Here is a 20,555-nt window from a genome sequence, read left to right as displayed (position 1 = left end):
ACTTTAAGGGAAAATGCAATGTATTGCTATTAGTATTTATCCTAGAGGAAATGAGTACCTGCATAGATCTCAAATGAAGTAAGTATATTTGCAAAAAATGTAATCTTCTGGCTTTAAAAGGTTATATGGTTCTGAACCAGGGTCTTTGTAAAAGAGAGGAATTCATAATTCACAGTTTTAACACCCTGAGAGGAAAGAGTCCTATCAGTGATTAACCAAAGCCTCATCATCTTGAAGACATTATAAGAATGTAGGTATCCTGGGTATGTTTCCACTAGATATTTTCTTTAGAAAACATATCAGGCTAATTCCAAGCTACTTGAATTATGAAAAAATCTGCAGATAAAATAGAATGGGATAAAGTAGTTTAAGTACAAGATTTTATCCCTTATCATTAATACTTAGTTTCAGTAGATAAATTAAAAGACAGACAGAAAAAGAAATTTTAAATGGCTCACATTTCTAACATTATTTGACCCTTGGGTATATTTCTTGTCAAATGTAAAAATAATTTGTGAATGTGTCCATTTGGACTATACAAAAATAACATTTTCAAAAAACAAATCTATATTTGAGATAAATTGGTACCAGAATAATAGTCTCAAAAAATTCAGCAAAATCTGACAAATTCTAAGTCATATTTTCAATGTCTTCTTATTTCCTTATGTAGGTCTTCCCCAGGATGAGAGCTGGGATAAAGAACTGATGTAAGACACACATTTGCATTGATGGCATAAGTACTGGTTAGTCCACATCAAGGGGGTTAATGTCACTTGCTTCAGCTTAATAATGATTAGACTCTCATCTCACTTTCAAAATTATTCCAGTTGAGACAATAAATGGTATGGTCATCCTATATGAAAAGGCTTTTAATGCTTCTACATGATTTACATGGAAAATTAACTGTTCAACTGGGTATTAACTCTAATTAATCTTTTTTTCCCCTATACAGTATTGTTGATGGTGTCTTGGCCATAATAGCACTTATAATTTATTTCTCTGCCTGGAGCAAAAGATCCATTTAATCAACTTGACTTTATTCAGTTATGGGGGCTCAGGTATGGAGGTTGGGGGGGAAACCCACCCTAATCTGCAATAGCCCTTTGGAGGAAATGCAGGTGGGCAGGAGAATAACATTGCACTATACTCTCTGAGAATAGGTGGATTGGCTGACTTGCCTTCTAATGGTCATTTCTCAATGATATTCAGTGGTCTTGGCCAATCAGTTCATCTGTTACTTTTGTCTCCACTTTCAATTTTTTACAGAACCATCCAAGAGTGATCAACTAGATAATCCTAAGGCTATTGTGCTTTTGTTATGAATTCCACTTATTCCATGGTGTTTGCATCTCTGGTGTAAAAATCTTGTTCTGAAGGTTTTTAATTGAAGTAACTTGAAAATTGAATTAGAAATTCAAACTGGGGGGTGGGGCAGGGTGTAAGTGTTTTCTTAGAGGTCACCTAATGAACACTTAGAATATGTTTGGAAATATAATATTTAGATCTTTTAAACTCTCATAAGAATAAAATATGGAAGGGTCTTAGGAAGAAGCACTAACCTTGCACCATAACTGTCTATTGCTATCTAAGTTTGGGCTTTATAGTGCATATACCTTAGTTGGCTCCACAAATTTATTTTTATAATTTTCTCATCTTTCCTAGGTCCATGATTGTATTCTTCACCTGGAAAAAAGGATAATTAATGGCAGATAATGTTTCTCTCTGTGGTGGTTCCCTGTGTGTTTCTAAACCTCACTGCACCTCAGGAGTTCCTGAAAGTTTGTTGAATTCTCACTCTGGCCCTACCTGAGACTTTGTTGGGAACTGGTAGCTAAGCTTTGACTCCACTGTTTTGTATTACTTACTTTAACTTCACCATTTCTGTCTGTTCTCTCTCTCTGTTTCTTTCGGATCTCAAGTGCCCATTATTGAATTATTCATAAACAATGGATTCAAAATAAATTATTATTATTTTTAATTATTATTTATTGAATTATTCATAAACAATGAATTATTCACAATAATCCTGGGTCCATGATGGCCTTCTTCCATATATTTATTTATTTGCATTTATTCATTCATCCATTCATTCATTTGGTAACATACTCAATTCCATGTACCACTACTTTGAATATTCCGTTTACCCACATGTACTGCCCCATCTTATTTTATTTGGTCTAGACAATGCATAATTTACATTTACTTGATACTGGACATCTTCCTTCTGATATTTTATATTACATTTAATGCGATTTTACAAAACAATCTGTGTTGTTGCATGAGCAAACTGTCATTCTTTTATTTTGACTGCTCATGGTATTTCATAGTGGGTCAATGTCTTGATTTATTTAGTATCCTTCTGTGAATAGATATTTGAGATACTTTTGAGTAATTAATGAACATCCACAGATTGCCTTTGGATGGACACATCTGGGTCTTCTGGCCACGGAATTGCTGGTTTGAGTCCAGATGTTGCCATGAAATAATGCCAACATGTTTTCCATGTGGGCATACAATTTATTCTCTCACTAGCAGTATATAAAAATGTCTACTGACCCTTTACAATATTTGATGTTGTCAGACTTTTTACTCTTCCTCAAACTAAGGAGATATAGGCAGCATTTAATTTTATCTTGATTTGCACTTCCTTACCTGGTGACTTTGTCTTTTCCTATCTTTTATCTTTTAGCATTTCCTGTTATGTGAAATGCCTGTTCTTTCATTTTGTTCATTTTCATCTCATACAGGTTTTTTTTTCCTTATTCTTTTGAAAAAGTGATGTTTGTAATTTTTTTGCACATATTTGATAATAATTTTTGTTGGTTTTTAAGTGTTGCAAATTCTCCCCTAATTTAAAATTTGACTTTTTTTAAATGTAAGATATCATGTGATGAACATGCTTAAAAAAAAAAAAACCTAAGATTATCAAATGAGTAATTTTTTGTTATGTTTTGCACACTTTGTGTCATGTTGAAGAAATGTTTCCCTACCCTGAGGTCATAACATTGTTCCCTTATGTTTTATTCTAAAAGTTTTGAAGTTTTTCTTTTGACATTTAAGTTCTTAATCCATCTGGATTTCATTTTTGTGTATGGTAAGAGGTAGGGAATCCATTTTCCCTTTTTTTTCCATATGAATTACTGATTTTTCCAGTTCCATTTGTTGAACTATATTTTTACCTTTGTCGATGTCATTGTAACTACAACCAAAAATAGTCAACAAAAATTCCCCTAAGATATTTTTACCCTTAAGTTTAAAAAAATAGCAAGTAAACATCATTTTGAATACATTTTGTTTTGTTTTGCTTGTTTGGACCTTTTTGAAATAATGTAGATGGAACCCAAGGCTTCACCCTCATCTCTAAAATTATCATTTTGAATTAGTGAAGTAACAAGTCAAAAAATTTATATCCTTTGAATCACAACAAATTTATTTACTCTATGCACCCACATTTTATAGCAAATCAAAGAAATCTACAAAATATTAAATGGATGTTTTATGCAGAATAAAGACTTTTCACATATTTCCCGAGGCACTGCCTTGGGGCAGAATAAGGACTCTAGATAAGCCTAAGGGTCCTTGATTTCCATGCTAACAGTCCTTGATTTTAATAGAAAGGGAATGAAATGGAGCCAGTTGTTCAACAAACAAGTAAAAGGGAAGATTGCTTCCAGGAAAATAAGTGAATGGATATTGCCCTCAGGAAGTATTTTTCTCCTTTTTTTTCAAAAGTCATATTAACACTATCAGCATCTCCCTGTGCTACCACATACTCTCTGCAACATGTCTGCTGGAAGAATTTTTTTTTTTTCCCTCAGAGTAGGAAGGTCATTAAATTAATAGATCAAGCCCCTGGAGACTTGAGAGCATCACCTAGTGTAAGCACTTCCTGCTCTGCTTTGAAGAAGTCGCTTCCTGCTGGTGGGCTGGGACAAGCAGCATTTGTGTCAGTGAGTTGCTCCCTGCTCAGAATCAAATGAGCACCATCTCCTCCAAAACAAGAAGGAATAACTTTTACAATGGGAAATTGCTTTTTTGTTTGCAGCTTCAGGGATGACATTCAGCACCAATGTCTAAGTGGAGCATCCAGAAACATAAACACAGAAACAATTGGTTCCAAGTTAGGACCCCACTCTCGCTAGCTACTCTTGCTAGCTAGGTGACTTGGTGCCAGCAATCTGTAACAGAGTTTGCCCCATCTTTTCTGTAAAGGGTCAAAGAGTAAATAATTTTGGCTTTGTAGACACATATCATGAAAGAAGCCATAGAAGTGTACATTAAAAACAATTGTGCTAAGTTCCCATAAAGCTTTATTAATAGGCATTGCAATTTGAGTTTTAATGCCATGAAGTATTAATGTGTCATGAAATGCTATTATTTAAATTTTTTCCAAGTATTTAATGTAAATAGTCATAGATCTTGAGCTATTAAAAACAGGCAGCAAGTAGGTCAAATTTGACCCCAAGACAGTAATTTGCTGAGCTCTGATCTATACTCCGTTCACCTGGCTCATGTACAAATTCAAATCATGGGTCAAGTTATTAAAATCTGGATATTAAGATGTGTCTGGTATAATCCCAGAACAAGCTGCTAAGTAGTACCCCAATATTTTTTTTTCAAATTTAAAAGTTATAAATTATTATTGTACATATTCATTTATTCATTAAATATTTATTATCTCTTTTAGTGGTAGGCAGGGCTTTCAGTGCTGGGGAATGCAGCAGTGATTATAACATACACAGTTCCTGTCCTTCCAGTGTTTACATTCTGGTGACAGAAGAATGACACATGATAATAGAGTAAGATCTATAGCATATCAACCAGTGATTAATACTAGGAAAATAAATCAAGGAAGGAGTCTAAGGGGAACATCTTGGCTGTGGCTTTAAACTTTGGAATCCTTGGTACATAGATGAAATTCAAGCTAGACTTGAAGAGAATCTCAAGGATATAAGGGTAGATGGTAGGTCCAAGGTTGGATCCCTAAGCTTAGTCTTTTACTTAGCTGTCAGGGAGATAGGGAGGAAATACCCAAGGACATAGAGAAGTAGAAGGAATCAGGCACCATATTCCTTTTAGATCAAGGTGTCAGAAGGAAGGTCAAAGGGAGGGAGAAATCATCATATCAGAACTCTTACTTGGTCCAGCAAAATGCAGCCTGAACAGTGGCCGATGGATTTAGTATCGTGGAGGCTATCAGTTGCCTACCCAGTTTTGGTAGAATGGAGAGGAGAGAAGTTGAACAAAGCCTGACTGGTTATAGAGAAAAAAAAGAAAAAACAAGCAACTAGAAAGAAACAGAGGTATCTCCTTTAAGGATTTATCTTGTGAAGTAAAGATAGAAATGCACTAACAGCTGTGGGTGGGAAGGTGGGTTAGGGTGAGGCAGAGGAGGGGTTGAGAGCTTTGTGCCTTGTTTGAATCTACTTTATAAATAAGAGAATTAACAACTCGTTAATATCTGGATGGAAAAGATGCACTAGAGAGAGAAAAATTGATAATATAGAAGGCAAGCAAATTATTGGGGTATACAATGGCTAGAACTTTCTCACAGTGAGCAAGTAACTGTTGTTAAGATGTCTGGATTAGCTGTAGCCAGGAACACAGAAAATGCATCTGTGAATCAGGCGCTCCACCAGAGGGAACAGTTGGAGGCTCACGGGTGAATATATAGACGGATGGAAGCCTCCAGAAGGTGTCTTCTTGTAATTTCTGTGTTCTCAGTAAAATAGGGCTTTAGCTAGAAGTAGAGAGTGGGTGTGTGACGTTGGAGGAGAGAAGAAAAGATAGGATTGATTATATATTATGATTGTTGGACAGTATTTAGGGCAGTTTCTTAGGTGAAGTTCATGGGTTGCATAGTTTATGGTTGGTCTTTAGGGTATCCATGGATTTCTTATGACTAGATTGTGATTTTCTCAAATACACATTTTTCTGTAAAGGAGTTCCTAGAACTCTTCAGGTTATCTAATGGGTTCATGACCCAGACACGATTAATAAAAAAGAAAAATCAAACCAAAATACAGGAAAACCTATTGATGAAAGATTGTAGCCAGGACATAAAATCAGGAGGATTCCTGCTCTATGTCTGGCTCTGAAGGGGAAGTCTGGCAACCATCTTACCGTGGATGGGGATGTTGCCTTCCGTATTTGGAGGGAAAAAGCCATGACCAATGTCTTGCTATAGAATCATTTACAGTGAGTAGTGGGTTCAAAAGGAGTCCACTCAGTCAGGGGCTGTGGAAATTAAGACCCCATGGAAGAGTTCAAAGGATGAACCAGGCAGAGGCCTGCAGAACACTGTGGCTTTCAGGTCAAACACCCATTGCCACTACCATGTCTGACTCCCTCAAACTTCTGACTGCCTTTAAAAAGGTGTTAGGTGGGGCTGGGGTTGTGGCTCAGCGGTAGAGTGCTTGCCTAGCTGCTCACCTAACATGTGCAAGGCCCTGGGCTCAGTCCTCAGCACCACATAAAAAATAAATAAATAAAATAAAGGTATTGTGTCCAACTACAACTAAAAATAAATATTTAAGAAAAACAAAAGGTGTTAGGAGAATCACATTCAAGGAAAATGCCTGGATTTATTTTGAACGAAAATATATAAAAGAAGACAAAGCAGGTGTTGTTCAAAACTGAAACAATTTTCTATTTTCAGAAGATTGTGAAGCACTGAATGATTCCATTGGAGTAATCAAACTAGGTTATTGATATTTTTGAGTCTTTTGAAAGTACTTTAATATATTTAATCATACATTTACAAAACAAGCTGTGTAAATAGAAAAAAACTATTCGATGTAGAATAATGATCATATAGATTGGATAAAATTTAAAATTGTGGTGAAGATAAATTATGTTATATATAAACTAGTCATTTCTAAGATTTAACTTTAGATTCCTCCTAAAACTAAAATAAATAAAGAAAAGAATAAAAAAAGAAAACCTTAATTGTTCACTTAGTAGTCTCTTTATATTAAAAACAAACAGTAACTCTACAGCAAATCTTTATTTGACATTTATAGATACCTTTCATACATTTACTTCAAAGCTAAAGGAGGAAAAAAGGGTGTTTAGCCTGATTTTTGCCTTTGGTATTATTAAAAGGCGGGGAAAGGTCTGTTCCAGGCAAATATGTTATTTACCAAGTTAAAGGCTAAAGCCAATTGTCATGTCCAAGTTATAAAGTCCTTATGAAAACAGCAACTTATAATGGAAATTGTGACCCACTTCACCTCTGGTCAGGCAATGTGATTCAACAATAATAACAATAATAATAAATCTGGTTTTCCTATATTCAACCTCATACCACATTCTTGCTGTGAGGAAAATCAATTTATATTTCCAGGGAGGAATTCCAAACTAGAACTGGGTATTTATCATGACTGAACTGAGTTGACAACCTCTTATTCTATTTTAGAGATTTTTCTACATGTTTACATTTGTTATTTTTAAAGTTAATAAATTAGCAAAAAAATACTTCATGTTAAAATTGACCTTTCCACTTAGTCCTAAAGCACGTTCCTACCATTCTAATTAAATTAAGGTATGACTGCAATTCGTTTTATTAAATATTCCATTTAGAAAAAAAAAAAAACTTTCTTTCATAGCAAAGTATGCACTTGCTTTAGTCTTGGCATCTTTCTCTTTAGCTGCCGTCATTCGATTGAAGCATTTACTTTGAAATGCCTGCCAACTATTTTTGCCCAATACCACAATAACAATGCAGTAATGTATGAGTGATTTATCCTAGTAAGTTTACAACTGCTGGGCCTACATGGAAAGCTCTCTGAAGTTCAAACAGAAGATTTGCTTTTCTCTCTAAATTACAAGTAGACTAACAGTGTATTGGGTGCCCTTTGCAGGTGTAAACATCACCAAGTAATTAATTGGTTGCTTTAACTGATTAAAAAATAAAAGAGGCTAAAGCACAAATATTTATGTACATATCCATCTATGGCTACATAGGTGGAGGCCACCACACACACACACACACATATATGCATATTAATTGCTTCTCCTCTCATTTTGATCAAAAGCATTCTATGGACACATATTAAAAATAAAGACAATGGAAACATTATTTCTTTGGTTAAATGTTTAAAACTCACTTTTGTTCACACCATTAATTAATATGAGCATACTTTCTTTGGGTTGCCTAACCGTTAGACTTTATTCCAAATAACCAAAATGAAAGCATTTTCAAATTTGTCTCTAGTTTTATTTTTTGTGTGTGGCTTTTTAAAAAGATCCACAACAAAGGAATAAAATGCTTGTATGCTGCAGTCCCAAAGGCTGAATGCTTATTTAGAAAGGTCACTGTATCCAAAGGACAGATTGCCAGTTCTTTGAATTTTCCTTCCTTGCCCCTTCTATGGAAACAGAAAGAAACAGGAATCATCATCAGGGAGGCAATAGGTAGGGACCACCCAGGGCAGAGCTCATTTAGCGTCCAGTGACCTTCTGTTACACATACAGCAGTGCAGCGAGGAAAAAATCCAGACACAATCCCCACAGACTCTGAAGTATTCTCTACTTCATCTTGCTCTTCAAGAGCTTCAAAGACACTGAAGCAGCTGATTATTTTAAAAACAAAGCAAGACCAAACTGGGTCTGACCCTGCAGAGAGTCTCAGCCAGTGATTTCTGACCTCCTTCCTCCCACTTCACTCGCCCTATTTACGGAAAACGATGATCTGTTTTCTTTTCTGAAAGAGCTGTCAAGAAAGTGGTTTCCATGAAACACTCAATCACAAATGGTGGACTCCTAAGAAATAAGAATGTGTGTGCACATTTGTTGCCTCTGTAGTCGAGTACTAAGAGTGGTGAAGCTAATTCTTCTCTATACAAAGATATTTACATGATGCAGCTCTGGGATAATGTCCTAGATATGAGCAAAGATACCTCCTATGTTAAATTGAGGTCCACCAAGATGAATAGAAAGTGGAAAAGTTGCTGTGGCTGGAACTGCAAAGGCAAAGGCAGGAGAAGTTTGGTTGAGATATTTGGTAGTGCCTTTAATTGTAATAAAGCAGAAAGGTGACTTTAAACACATTTTACATTTTTCAGATTGTTTTCACCAAAGTGCTTGAGCTCTACTCAGCAAAGGATCAGGGGGTCAAATGTTTGCAGTTTGATGCCCTGAATACAGAGCAGAACAACAAAAAAAGATGGGGCTGGAGCCCAAAGCAGACAGGTGAAACACTAGCACAGTCTTTAATCAGCATCATTCTAAGTTGATAAATATGTAATGTGAAAGTGCAAGGCAACATTTTTCACTGAGTATGTGCCCTGGGAGTGATGCCTTAGGAGTTTGAGGAAGTCATGAAGGTAGAAGACACTGTTTGTATCAGTGGAATATGTTTGAATTCTGTAGTGACACCAGACTAATAATGAGAAATTACCCAGAATGAAATCTGATGCATAGTTGTAATATGCATTAATTGAGCCTAATTTTTAAATCAAAGGACTTAAGACAATTGATGTCTGAATCGTTCAGCAATTCAATGTTAATAAAATGATCAAATTTGTAAACTATACATGACTTTTAAAGATACACAATGAAACAAAAAGAAATGTCCTTCCTTCTTAGATGTAATTTCCAGCGCCAGACTTCTCTTACCATACAAAGTTCAAAACAAGAGGTACTCAGTGAACTTATTAACTTTGGGAGGAGAAAAAAAATGTAATGAAAATATTTTAAAAATATACACATGAAAACTTAGAGTATTTTCTCTTCCTATAGTACAAAATAAATAGAAGTAAAATATTTATAAAAATTTCAAATATTTGGAATTTAAATACCATTCTTTGAAATACTCATTGTTCAAAGACGAGTGCACAGAGAAATTTTCAAATACATTTTAAACTTACTAATAATGGTGGGATGCAGCTGAAGAAATTTTTATAGGGAATGTGTAGCTTTAAACGCTTATGTAAGAGAAGAGAAAATGTTTTAAAATCAATGAAATTCAAGTTTCTAGTTTAAGAAGCTGAAGAAGAGCAAATTGAATAAAAGAATGTAAGGGGAAAGAAATTATAGCAATCAGAGTTGAAATCAATAAAGTAAAATATTAGAGAAAATTAGCACATCCAAATTCGTGTCTTTTTAGGCATACATAAAGTGGCAAGGTTATTACTTGAAAAAAGGAAAAAATGTACAATCTCTAAGTATTGGGAAAGAAAATGGGAATTCTAACACAAATGAAGTAATTAAAATAGAATATTATAAAAAATTATGTCAATAACTTTTGCAAAAATGAAATTTACCACAGTTAACTGAAAAAGAAAATAAAAGATCTGAACAGCTGTTAAAAATATTAAATTAATACATTCCATGAAAAATACCTGTTTTTCCTTGTAAACGAAAAAAATGAATTTTTAAAAATTACAATATTATTGTACAAAATCATCTCAACTCATTACTGTGATACCAAGACCCAGAATAAAACACTTTAATAACAGAAACAATTTTACTTATCACTAAAGATGCAAAATCCTCCAATGAAAATTAACAAAGCTTATGATACAAGATTATATAAAAAGTATAACACATCCAGACCAACTAGGTATACTAGAAATTCATGGTTGAGGCAACATGTTCATATAATCAAACCAATAGATGAAGAAAGAGCATTATAAAAACTAACACACATTCAACTTAAAACTTCTCAGAAAACTAGGCATCATAGGAAATGCCCTCACATTGTTAAAAAAATCATTCATGAAAACCCTTTGGCAAACATCATACATAATGGTAAAAGACAAAAAGTCTTCCCTTTAAGTGGAGGATAAAAGCTAATATTTTACTTTCAATTCTAACCAATGCAATAAAACAAGAAAGCTAAATAAAATCCATAAATAATGATAAAGAAAAAGAAAAACTTACGTTTCAAAAGACGTGTCTTTCTATACAGAAAGTCCTAAAAGTCATTAAAAAATGCCTTAGATTTAAAAGTGAATTAATACAAAATTACAAGAAACAAAATCAGTAACAAAAACAAATTTAAGTTTTATAAACCAGCAACAAAAATTAGACAGATACAATTTTTAAAAATAACATTTGTTTGATACAGAATGCTGGCCAAGGGTTTTGTTCTAAATAGAGAAATAAAATTCTTTGTTCATTGTTAAAAAAAAAAAAAAAAAAAAGGAAAAATACTTAAAAGTATTGAATGCTAGCCTCAGCATTTAATAGATTCTCAATAAATGGAAATAGATTCATAAAAAAAAAAAAAAAAAAAAATAACATTTGTTAATAGCTTCAAGAATGTGAAATATTTTATTAAAACTTCAATTTAAAACACAAAAAACCTCTCCATACTGAAAATTAGAGAATAAAATTCAACTAGATTAACAGAAGATATAAAAAGTCACTATAATCTACTGCTTTGAAATATTTTTGTTAAGCTGTTAATTTTTCCTACCTTGTTCTACATCAGTATAATGGTAACAAAAATCCCTGTGGCCTTTTGACTTGATGATAAAAACTATATGCAATGTTCAGGACCTAAAATAGTCAAAATTATTTTGAAAAATCAAGAAAATATTTTAATATAAAAACTATTTGATTTGATAACTTAATATAAAACTACTGGAGTAGAAGACTATGAAATTAGCAAAAAAAAAATGATAAAGATAAAGTGCCATGTGACAGAATAGAGTTCTAAATGATATTCCCCTGTGAATGCAGCATGGATACATTATTGTTTGTACATTCATACTGCATACACAGAAGCCACTAGTCCATGTGGCTTTTGAGAACTAGCAACGTAGCTAGTATAAATTGAGATATGTTGTAACACCTAGTGCAAATACTTGCCAGTTTTGAAGATTATATGAAAAAGAAATGTAAATTATCTCAAGAATAATTACTACATTGATTGATAAAATGATGACATTTTGTTTATATTAGTTTGAATTGATTATTAAATGCAAATTAGCATTAAATTGATTTTTAAATGTAAATGTAAATATTAGGTTAAATGTATTAACATTAATTTCTCATTTGTTTATTTTTATTTTTATGTGACTATTTTTCAAATGTGAAAGTGTGTGTGTGTGTGTGTGTGTGTGTGTGTAGTAGTAGTAGTAGTAGTAGTAGTAGTAGTAGTAACTCCACCGGACAGTGGTTGAACTGAGAGTCAAAATAATAATCAACTGATTTTCAAAAAGTCGCAACATAATACTATTAGGAAAATATTTAATTAAAATAAAATGGTGTAGAGCAACTGAATATTTGTAGTTTAAAATCACTTTATTTGAAATACAAAACGAATCTAAATTTACACTTGAAACTGTAAAACTTTTAGGAAAAATAGAAAAAAAGAGTACAAGAAAAGCAATAGAAAAAATGTACAAAAAAAGCAATAACACAAAATTGAAAAATGCAAACTTGGACTTCATCAAAGTTAAAATCTTCTGTTTTTCCAATGGAAAGGAAACTGCAAATCACAGAGATTAGAAGAAAATATGATCACTACATATATCCAACAAAGACAAAGACTTGTATTTAGCATATAAGAGACTCTTAAAAACTCAATATTAATAAGTAATCAAATAAAAACAGGGAAAAAAGATTTGAAAAACAAACATGACCAACAATAAAAAGATGTTCAACATTACCAATTATCAGAGAAGTGTAAATTAAACAATAAGTAGGTAAACACACTTTAGAATGGCTAAAGTTAAAATGACTGATAATACAGATCAGATGCACATGGAGCTAACTAGAATTCTCTTACACTGCTGTTGAATGTGGTAAATAGTATAATCACTCTGTAAATCAGTCTGACCATTTCTTATAATTACAGTTTCACTTCTTATATTTTATAAGTGAAAAAAAAAAAAACAACCAATGATCCCCAGAAAGAATTGAGCAGGAATGTGTAACTTCATTCATAAAAGGTAACAACTGTGAGAAATGTCCATTAAAAGGTGAACTGTACACACAATAATGTATCCATGCTGCATTCACAGGGTAATATCATTTAGCACAAGTTAGTGATTAATATAGTACTGATATGTATAATGTATAGAGGAGTCTCAACATTTTCCTGAGTGAAAGAGAAGAAAGAAGACACAGAGGGTATATTCCATATGATTCTACTTTCGTGAGTTTTCCCATGTACACAACTTATATACAGTTAGGGAAATTAGAACAGTGGGTACCATAAGCAGGAGAATCGTCATGGGGTTTGGGGTAATGTGACTCTTTTTACACAAGCTTCTTGACTTTGGGTGGCATTATATTCTGATCATATCATAATAACTTTAATATAACTTAAGTTGAAATTGCCATAAGTCAAAAATGCATTAAATCTATCTAACGTACAGACCATGACAGCTTAGCAACACAATTCACAGTAGAGGATTGGTTGCTCCCACCTACAGCATCACAGGGCTGACTGGGTGCTCTGGTCACAGGTGTTGCAGAGAATCTCCAGATGCATACTGATATCCTGGGAAAACATCCAAAAATCAAAATTTGAAGTATAATTTTCAATGAATGCACATCACATTGGCCATCCCAAAAGTAGAAAAAACATAAGAGGAAACAGTAAGTTGGGGACATTCTATTTCTTGGATGAGGATGTAGGTAGGTGTTGCATCAATTTCCAAAACTTACTGTAGAGTCAAAATGGGTGCATTTTATTGAATATAAATTACTTTTATGAAGTTAATTATGTGTGTGTTCATAAAGCAGATTAAGGGCAGATTCTTATTATTCATTCTATGCCTTTGTCAAAGAGGAAATGCAGAAATAATATCACCAAGAAGGCATTTTCAGACATTGCTCTTATTTGTCTCATAAATAATATCGACTTACATGATTATCCATATAAATAAAATATTAGATTCTTTTTTTCTGTAATTTTTATTTTCCTTTTTATGACTTAAAGAAAAAAAATATTGGTTTTTAAGGTCTGTCCTAGATTGCTTGTGAATAATTTATTTCCTAAAAGTTTAAAAAGTCAAAGACTACATCATAGAGTTAGGTGCAGGGAGCTCGGCTTTGTAGCTTTTCTTTATTTCTGCATAATTTATTTAAATTTGTGCCAGAAAGATGGGTTTTATTTTTCTTCCTCAGCAAAGCAGATGTTCTGACACCTTTTCTTCCAAGAGCACAAGTCCCTTTATCAAAATAACACATTTCTCTAGGGAAAAATTTGCACATTTAAAACCATCCAGTAGCGTATTTGAGTTTCCTTGAATGTTCAATCATTTACTGGTTTGTTTGGTTTTTCTTGATTTCTGATCTAAGACTCTCTGACATGTGCTTTGGGTTACCCAGTTGGAGCGCCGCACACAGAAAAAGAACACAAGGCATGAGAAATAATTTGGCTTGCCCTTGAGATGTGCTTTATTTAAAAAAGCAAAATCAGAGAAGACACACTGGAAACTCCACCCTGTACAGAAAGTGTCTAAGAGCCAAGAGAAGAGACAGCAAAAGATGCTTCCAAGACTACCTGTCTCTACCCTTCTCTGTTGAGGTCACCCTTGGGAGGTTGTGCACGGCATTTGCCCTGCAGGTCTCACTGGATGCTATTGTATCATACGTCTGTGCCATGAAACACGTCAGCCCTGTGCAGACTTTTCTTTTGGTCTGTTTCCTTCCATCACCTCCCTGAGATATGCACTCCTCTGCCTGATTTTTAGAGCAAATGTTTAAACCTAGCATTCAATTCTTATTTTCTATTTGGCTCAGAAACCCAACACCCTTGTGTTCTCTAATTTTATCCACTAAAATCCTCTTTAAATCTTGCTTCCCTTCACATTGATGCCCTTGGGAAAAGATGGCAAACTTGGGACGAGAGCAAATGTCCATATTAGCAAATGTCCATTTCCAGCTAGCAACAACAGCACATTGAAAAAGCCTGGAATACTTTGGAATTTGTCTGAGAATCCTTGAATCTCTACTCTGCCCCATAGATGATATCATTGTCACTCTTTGTCTTAATTTTAAATGCCTTCTTATCTCTTGGGCACGTAGAAGAAATATTCTTTGTCCCTAAATAATAATTTAGACTATATTATCAGTAAACTGTCAACAGGTGGTGTACTGGATGGTTATTAGTTACAGTCTTGCACAGTACAACAGGGGGAACCCTCTGATGATAATTCATGCATGAAGATAATTTTATCATTGTTTTATCATTGTTTCATTCATAACTTGATAGTTATTTTTTGGGGGGGGGGGATGGAGGTATCCGAGGTTGAACACATCCCTAGCATCCCAGGCCCCTATTTTATTTGAAGACAGGGACTCCCTGAGTTGCAGTTGCTGAGGCTGGCATTGAATTCACGACCCTCCTGTCTTAGCCTCCCAAGCCACTGGAATTATACCAGTGCACCACTGTTCCCAGCTCAATGGTTATCCTTTTTATTTTTTTATTTTTTGTTACCCAGATTGAACTACTCAAGGGCACTTAACCACTGAATCAAATCCCCAGCCCATTTTATTTTTATTTTTTTTTTATTTTGAGACAGGATCTCATTATGTTGCTTACAGCCTCACTGAGTTGCTGAGGCTGGATCAAACCTGCAATCGTCCTGCCTCAGCTACCCAACCCACCAATTAATTACTCTCAGAAATATGCTTGGGTATTGGACTGAAACCAAGCCCAGGGAAGGTGGAGACAAAATCACAATTTAGGACAATGTGAGTAGGTTTCATTACCTTTTCCAATGAAGATTTTTTGATTTTACATGTTTAGGCCAACATTATATTATTTTCATTGCCTAATAAAACAAATGGCCTTGTCCAATGTAAGCATTTTACTTTCTTGTAAAGATGAGAATGTTTCAACATATCACAGAACTAGGGTGAGGCCCAAAGTATATGAACAAGAAAGCATTCTGTAAACTCTAGAGCCCTATTAACAGGTATGATTACTAGTATAAATTGAGCAGAACCAAAGTTATAATTTGGGATTGGTAGAGGCAGCAAAGTTTAGAATAAAACAACAGATTTAGGAAGCAAGACAGTTTTGACAATTTCTGTGACTTGAGTTTTTTTAATATAAATTTTTAGCTACACTATGAATTATAAAGTACTTATCAATTAGCAGATCTCTGTGAATATTACAGAATCACTTTTATTTTGGCTTGAGGCACATTATATTACAATATATTCTATTCTGACACAAGCAGTTAAAGGACAATTGCATTTGACTCGATGTTATTTATATTGGAAAAAATGAGAAAATTCAGTAAATTAGATTTTTTTAAAGGCTAAGTGTTTTTTAATTGTAGATGGACACAATATCTTTATTTTTATTTATTTTTATGTGGTGCTTAGGATCAAACCCAGGGCCTCACGTGTTGGAGGCACACGCTCTACCACTGAGCTACACCCCAGCCCTAGATTTTTTTGTTTATTTATTTTTATGACTCACTTCTCTCAATTTGGTTAAAAGTAAAAATTTAGGAAGTTGAAAACTTTTTTTTGTAATGAATGTGATTTCACATCATGACATATATAATCAGAGCTGCTATAATCAAAGAAGTTATTTAATTTTTTCATTAATATATCCATGAACATGATAAATAAATTCTCCCACCCAAATGAATTATTAAGCTTTATGAGGAAGAAATGTAATAGTACCTAATTTAATTAATTAAAATTCAAATTATACTACAATGATTAATATTATGATTATGATTGAGAGAAAAACGTGTTTGAAGAAAAGGAATTACAATTCAGTTAAATTTGATGTGATAATGGTTTTTATTAGAATTTGCCAGCATCAGGACTATTACATTTTGACCTTCTGTTTCTGGGGTTTATCCAGAGCACTGCAGGACACTTAGCAGCATTTCTGGTCTCTACTCACTAAATGTCAATATCAACCATCCTCCCACAGTCCTGTCAAAAACTCCATACCTTATTAAATGTCTCCTGGGGGTGCTGGCAAAATTATACCTAATTTAGCACCACTGTTTATACTAACCTCCTGAATGCTAAAGACTAATATAGAATTTTTAAGGAGTGAGATATTTTAGTATTACAAGTTAAATATTCTAGAATAAAATTAACTTTGAAAACTTTGAAATTATAAAACAGGTGCATTCACATGAGATTCTTATGGTATAAAACATATTTATTCACTAACATTCCTACTATAATTTAAATGACTAAAAATAAATGCACTATAGACACAGTATCAGGTACTGAACTAGACCTGCCCCTGCCACTAAAATTGTTTTGTCTTGCTATTTTCCTGAGAGATGGGAGTCTTGCTATGTTGCCCAGTCTGGCCTCAAATTCCTGGGCTCAACTGATTCTTCTACCTCAGTCTCCTGGGTAGCTGGGATTACAGGCACACTGTACTGCAACCAGCTAGAACTGCTTACTAAACAAAACAGAAGGTTAAATCAAACAAACAGTTGACTTTGCACAATAGTCAGCAGGAAACAATGATCCCTGAAAAAAACAAAATTAAAGGAGGGAAATCCAAGATCACCCCAAAATTGCAATGCAAAGAGCATAACCAAAGAAGAACCCAATGGTGTTGCTGAGCTAGGGACACAGAGATTATATAAGTCAGGGAGGCTGAAGCAGCTTGAATTTGTCAGGCAAAGGACTGGTGGGGAGGAAGTAGCATAGAGAAAGTGCTCTAGAAAGCTGAGTAAGGTTCCTTCATGCCTCCCATGCTTTGGATAGGGCAAAGGTGAAGGAGGGAAAGGGAGGGGGCAGTGGGGAAGGAAATATGGTGGAACTAGATGGACATCATTACCCTAGATACGTATATGAAGACACAAATGGTGGGACTCTATTTTGTGTACAACCAGAGAAATATTCTCCATTTGTGTACTATGAATTGAAATCCATTCTGATGTCATGTATAACAAATTAGAAGAAAGCAATCAATTAATTTAAAAAATAAAAAAAGATAAAAATATTTTCTTCCCTCCAAAATGAAAGCCCTATAAGGGTATTTTTTGAGCCCCTCTCTGTACTTGCCTCTAGGTGGGGCTCAGTAGGCCAATCAAAGAACAAATATTGAGGAGCCAAAAGTTGAAAACCTGTGGAGTATGCAGAATGATAGGAATGTTCTAGATCCCATAGCCAGATTGGAAATAATTAATTGAAGAGTTGGAACTTCAGTAAAAACTAGGGATGCAGCACAAAGTAAACAGTCCCTAAAATTTACTCAGACTTTTCAAAATATGTAAAAAATAAAAGCAAGCAGCAAGAGCTGATCGAAAATCATATTAACAACAAAATATAGAAATTCAACATTGTAATATTAAAAATATTCAGCATTCAAGGACAAATTACTAGGCATGTAAAATAGCAGAAAAATATGACCCATAGCCGGGAGAAATATCAATACATAGAAATAGACCTTGATGTGACAGAAAAAAAGGAATTCCAAACTATCACATTATGTGAACATGGTTATAAAGAAAAATATGAACAAAACTAGATGATAAATGTAAGCTATACAAAGAACTAAGTATAATTCTAGAGCAGAAAAAAAAGTACCCAAATGAAAAATGTATGGTCATGGTGTACATTAAACAATAGATTGGATACTTAACTATACATTAGACACTACAAAGTAAAATAGTTAATTCAAAGTATATTCAGAATTATACAAACTGAAGAACAGAGAGAAATATGGCTTTAAAAAATGGATATCTTACTGATTAATAACAATAACACTCAAATGTGTAAACTGGTTATATTGGGGCACATCTGAAATCCCAGCAACCTGGGAAGCTGAGGTAGGAGAATCACGAATTTGAGGACAGCATGGATAATTTTGTGAGACCCGATCTCAAACTCAAGTTTAAAAGTCTGGGGATGTAGCTCAGTAGATTGCTTACCTAGCATGTGCAAGGTTCTGGGTTCAATTCCCAGTATTGGAAAAAATGAGAAAGAAGAGTGAATACATATATATATGTATAATAGAGTAACAGACCAAAACATATGAAGGAATAAGGATCAAGCAGGTTCCAAATTGAATAAAAATATAATTCTTTAGAATCTAGAAATTCAGTACTGTCAAGCAGGGTAAACAAACAAAAGCAAACCAAGACATCACAACCAAAACACTGAAAATAATAATAAGGAGAATACTGATAAAAAGTCTACTCCCACTAAGAACCATGTAATAACCATGCAAGGTGGAAGAATTAAATGATAATTTAATCTAAAAATAAAAATGGATGGCAAAAGACCCTATTAACCAATAATTGAGCCATAACAAAATTACTATAAAACAAAAAAAAATTTCAGATGAACAAAATATGAGTGACTTTGTGACAAGAGAAATAAACCACAAAAAAAAAAAAATGTTTAGAATTTCCTTCAGGCATAGGGATAATGGTTGCAATTAGACCTCAAACTACACAAGGGAATGGAGAGAAACAGAAATGGTATATATGTGTAACAGTATGGGTTTTGCTTGTCTGTTTTTCAAAAATATACTTAAAAGATAACCAAATATATGCAGGAGAAATAATAGTGCTCTAAGTGATTCATATTTATGGAGGTCAAGTATGTACTAATAGTGCAAAATCCAGACTGCCTGATTCAATCACTCTTGCAGGGGGAGGATTACAAATTTATAATTTAACAAGTACTCAAGTGATGCTACATTGCCTGCCTGGGAGTTATTCTTTAAGAACTATAGTTAACTATAGTTATTCTTTGAGAACTATAATATCAGCTGGCTTTTTGTAAAAGAAATTAAGAAGTGAACAAGATAATTCTAAAGAATTTATGAAAATTCAAGGATATAGGATAGCTGAAACAATCTTGAAAAAAATGACAAAATTGAAGGAAAATATAAAGGGAAAATATAAATGATTTGGGGATAAACAAAGATTTCTTAGAGATGGCACAAAAAGCAAGACTCACAAAAGTAAAATATATTGATAAAATGACTTTCTTTAAAATGAGAAGTATTTACTTCTCAAAAGACACAGTAAGGAAAATCAGAAGGCAAGTCTATATCATAGAGAAGATTTCAATTCAAATATTTTCATAGTCTCAACTCAAATATTTGGCACATTGCTTTTATCTAGAACAAATAAATAACATGCCAACAACAAGAAAAATATTCATTTAAAAAAACTCCAAAAAATAAAAGCTTGAAAAGACCTTACCTACCTGAAATAGCACTACATCTACTATGTGATGTAGCACTACGTCTCAAGTGGAGTAGCTAAAATTTTCAAGGCTGATGATAGCAAAGTTTGATGACGATATAGATAATTCTCCCTATGCACTTCTGGTGGAAATGTAAATGCCACAACTATTTCAAACTACTTTTTGAGAATACTTTTATAAAGTCAAATTTACACATACACTATGATCCAATAATTTTACAGCTTGGTGGAAAAATAATACTGAAGAGAAATAATGTTATACAGACCCAGAGGACTTTTATATGAATGTTCACTGTAAATAATTGTCCCCAACTGGAAAGAAGCAATCTGGAAACAAATCAAATGTTCATCAACTGGAGAACAGAGGACTGTGTTATATTTGTGCAACAGAATATTGTTCAACAATTAAAAGACATAACTTATTGATACATTTAACAT

Source organism: Marmota flaviventris, chromosome 4, assembly GCF_047511675.1.
Source record: "Marmota flaviventris isolate mMarFla1 chromosome 4, mMarFla1.hap1, whole genome shotgun sequence".
In the NCBI taxonomy this organism is placed as follows: Eukaryota; Metazoa; Chordata; class Mammalia; order Rodentia; family Sciuridae; genus Marmota; species Marmota flaviventris.
This window is presented reverse-complemented; position numbering follows the sequence as displayed.